Below are 4,045 nucleotides of genomic sequence, written 5' to 3'. Positions count from 1 at the left end.
GATTCTTTTTGGCATACTCTCTTAGTTTCTGTTTATCTGGGAATATTTTGAACTCTCCTTCATTTCTGAATTCCAGTTTAGCTGAATAGAGCATGCTTGGTTCGAAATTTTTTTTATTTTAGTACATTGACTATGTCATACTACTGCCTTCTTGCCTCATGGTTTCAGATGAGAAATCAGCATTTAATCTTGTGAAGCCTCCTTTGTACGTGATGGTTCTCTTTTCTCTAACTGCTTTTAGTATTTTCTCTTTGTCTTGAGCATTGGATAATTTGACAAGTATATGTCTTGGGGTAGGCCTGTTGGGATTTATGCTGTTTGGAGTGCATTCTCCTTCCGGGACATGTACATCCAGCTCCCTCAATAGGTTTTAGAAGTTTTCAGTCATTATTTCTTCCAATAACCCTTCTGTCCCCTTTCCCTTCTCTTCTCCTTCTGGGATGCCTATAATGCCTATGTTTGTGTGTTTTGCATTGTCATGCAGGTCCTTAAGTCTCTGCTGGATTTTTTTCTATCTTTTTATCAATCAGTTCTACTATCTGTTTGATTTCAGATGTATTGTCTTCCACATTACTAATTCTTTCCTTTGCCTCTTCAAATCTGCTGTTATTTGCTGAGAGTGTATTCTTGAATTGTGCTGTTCATCACCATCATATCCATTATCTTTCTGCATATAATTGCAATTTCTTCTGTATTCTTTCCAAGTGTTTTCTTCATATTCTTAATCTCTTCCTTCACTTCATCAAATTGGTCCCTAATAAATGTTTTGAGAGCTTTAATTTCTTCTTCGATGTTCTGCTCCTCTTCCTGGTTTTTAGTTTATTCACTGGATTGGGGCATGTTTTCCTGATTATTGGTTTGGTCTGTAGTTTTTTGTTGCTGTCTGGTCATTGTTTTGTCTTGATGAGTTTAATCAGTTGCTTAGCTTCTTTGTCTAGTCTTGCGATTTAATTAGTCCTTGTTTTTGCATGCATGCTAAGTCTTCTCTTTGTCACTTTGTTCTTCTTATTCTATTTCCTTATTGTTGGCTAAGTTCACTTGAGGGAAAATATTAGAGCCAGAGAAAGCAAAAGGAGTAAGAATAGAAAATGTATAATAGTAATATTGATAGTATATATTAACAGAGGAACCATGTGGGATCTAGGAGAATGGACATTGGACTCATGTAAGCTATGTAGAGTTATTACTGTAAGTGAAGTCAAGTACCTATAATGATACTGTAAACTGAATATGGGAGCAGTATACTATGAAGTAAAATGCCAGTGTGTTCAGGAGAGTGGGAAAGAGAAAAGAAAGAATAATATTAAGAATGAATAAAAGACAGAACACAGAACAAATGTATTAGAAATAAAAAGTCAGAAAAATTGGGGGGCAAACACAAAGAGGTGTAATGTAAGAGAAACAATAAATGATGGAAAATAGAAAGATGTACAGGAAAGGTGATAGTGTTGGTGGCCAAAATCAATACACACAGAAAAGAGGAAAGGGAGGATGAGGAAACACAGAAATGTGAAGCACTCCATGCAGCACCTAATAGAAAAAAAAATTTAAAAAGAGAGAGAAAGAAAGAAAGAAAAAGGACAAAAGAAGAGAAGCAAGAAAAAGATAAAGAGAAGGAAAAAATGAAAGAAAAAAGGGCCTTGGGGGATAAAGAGGAAGGAAAAACAAGAAGAAAAAGTAACAATACCAGACAAAATTTCAAGCAAGGAATCCTCTTTGCAGTTAAATAAAATGCTTAGGAATCTGATGTTCCCCCTTTCTCCTTTCATCACTTCCCTCTCTCCCAGGGCAGCAGGAAAGCTGCAGGATTCCAGTAGGAGATTCAAGTGGGTCTTTGGTGAACTAGCTCAGCACAGAAAACAATGACTCTTTCCAGAGGGAGAGCACCCACATTTCACCAGGAACCCCAAATATGCTCTTGGAAGATTGAAAAGCACATCCTACAGCCCCTCTCCCCTAGATGTGCTACAGGAGGGTTAGTTGATTTTCTGACTCCACCTTCTCCCAGACCAAGTTTCCTATCCCAGGGTGTTTAGGTAAATTAGACTTTCTCAGCAGATTTGTTACTCCTTTCTTCCCAGGCTCTCCCCAAGCCAGCTGATATGCTCCTCCAAGCTCAGACAAAAAGAGGGGGGAGGGAACAGAAGAAAATTGAACCCATACTTGTTTGGCCACTCTGCACCTCCCACCAAACCCATCCCATTCATGGGGTCAGTCCAAAAGCAGAGGGCTAGGGTAATCCCGGACCTCTGGGAGTGCTGGATTCAAGAAAGGGGAGCCTGGGATATTGTGGACTCGAGTATGTGGGTCTGTGGGGTGTGGCTTATGGAAGCTTAGGGGACACAGACCTGGGGGCCATGCCTCTGGGGAACATGAAGTTTGGAGATACCACTGCACAACTGACAGTTTTCATGCAACACTTGGCCACCAGCCCTATGGGGAAGGGTCCCACCTCCCCACAACTTCCAACCTTTGTGCTAGAAACCCACAATTCTATCTTTAGCAAGTATTACTTCTGTCACAGTCTCTCTGAATCTATGTCCATACATCTCCTGCCTTGCAAGCCCCTGAAACAGTCTGCTCTGGCAAGATTCCAACCCTACTCAGCCACTTCTTTGCAGGAGAGATTGTGAGCTGCACTCACTCAAATGTCATCTTGCCTCTAATGTCACTTCATTTTATCTTTAAGCTTTTTTTGTCTACCTTATTTTTTTCTTAAGATTTATTTTTTATTTATTTCTCTCCCCGTCCCTCCCCATTGTCTGCTGTATGTGTCCATTTGCTGAGTATTCTTCTGTGACCACTTCTATCTTTATCAGTAGCACCGGGAATCTGTGTTTCTTTTTGTTGCATCATCTTGTTGTGTCAGCTCTCCGTGTGTGCAGCACCATTCTTGGGCAGGCTGCACTTTCTTTCATGCTGGGTGGCTTTCCTTATGGGGTGCTCTCCTTGCACATGGGGCTCTCCTACACAGGGGACACCCCTGCATGTCATGGAACTCCTTGCATGCATCAGCACTGTGCATGGGCCAGCTCCACATGGGTCAAGGAGGCCTGGGGTTTGAACTGCAGACCTCCCATGTGGTAGGCAGATGCCCTATCCATTGGGCCAAGTCTGCTTCCCAGTCTACCTTTTTTAAATCTTTTTACTCTTTTAATTACCCTTAATAATAATCACTTTTAAACTCCCCCCAAAACCTCACTCTTATTTTTTCCCTTTCAGTCTGCAGTACTTTTCGTTTAGTATTTCCTGTAGACTAGGTTTCCTTTTGATGGATTTTTACTATTTCTATTTATCTGTGTTTTATTTTAATGTCTTCTGTATTTTTGAGTGACTTTTTTTTCAGGATACAAAATTCTTAGATGGCATTTTTTCTTAAATATATCATACCACTGCCTTCTCACTTCAAAAGTTTCAAATGAGAAATCACTTAATCTTATGAGTATCCCTTTAATGTGATGGATCTCTTTTCTCTTGCTGCTATCAGGACTAAAAATATGGAGCACTTCACAAATTTGTGTATTATCCTTGCAAACGGATCAGGATAATTTTCTCTGTATCATTCTTATTTTTGTATATGTGCTGCCAAAGTAAGTACCCTACTCTTTTCAAGTTTCATTTTTCTTGATTGAGCTTTCTCTTGATTGATATAAATTTTTTACTGTTTTTTGTTTTGTTTTGTTTTGTTTTTTTTGAGTTCTGAGAAAATTGGTTCTGACACTTTATTTGGGAGAACAGGATTTTGGAGCTTCATCCTCACCTCTTACTCTTGCCAGTCTCCAAGCTGTTGGCTTTTAATGAACTTCCCTCATCAAGTAGAAATTAATCATACATTCTTAATTAAAACAAGCACATGAATCCCTTGTCCCAAGTCATGGTTGTCGTTTCTATACCAAGTAGCCTTTCTTTTCACTAGCAGTGTGACATATGTCAGCAGATTCCAAAGCAACTAGTCAGTTCTTACCTAGAGCAAGTCCATCAATGCACACATCCCTACTCAGTCTAAACCTCTCTCTCAGAGCCCAAGTTCTGTGGAGGCTTCAGT

General features: G+C 39.6%; 1 non-coding gene across 1 annotated transcript; it reads right to left on the bottom strand.

The window, feature by feature from the left end:
* Positions 1 to 3,491: 3,491 nt before the first annotated feature.
* On the bottom strand, positions 3,492 to 3,598 carry LOC111762563 (U6 spliceosomal RNA). Its single transcript, XR_002795655.2, has one exon. It is a non-coding gene; the product is annotated as a U6 spliceosomal RNA (small nuclear RNA).
* Positions 3,599 to 4,045: the final 447 nt, after the last annotated feature.

Source organism: Dasypus novemcinctus (genome assembly GCF_030445035.2).
Source record: "Dasypus novemcinctus isolate mDasNov1 chromosome 8 unlocalized genomic scaffold, mDasNov1.1.hap2 SUPER_8_unloc_1, whole genome shotgun sequence".
In the NCBI taxonomy this organism is placed as follows: domain Eukaryota; kingdom Metazoa; phylum Chordata; class Mammalia; order Cingulata; family Dasypodidae; genus Dasypus; species Dasypus novemcinctus.
Note: the sequence above shows the minus strand (reverse complement) of the source record. Positions and strands in the feature narration are given on the sequence as shown.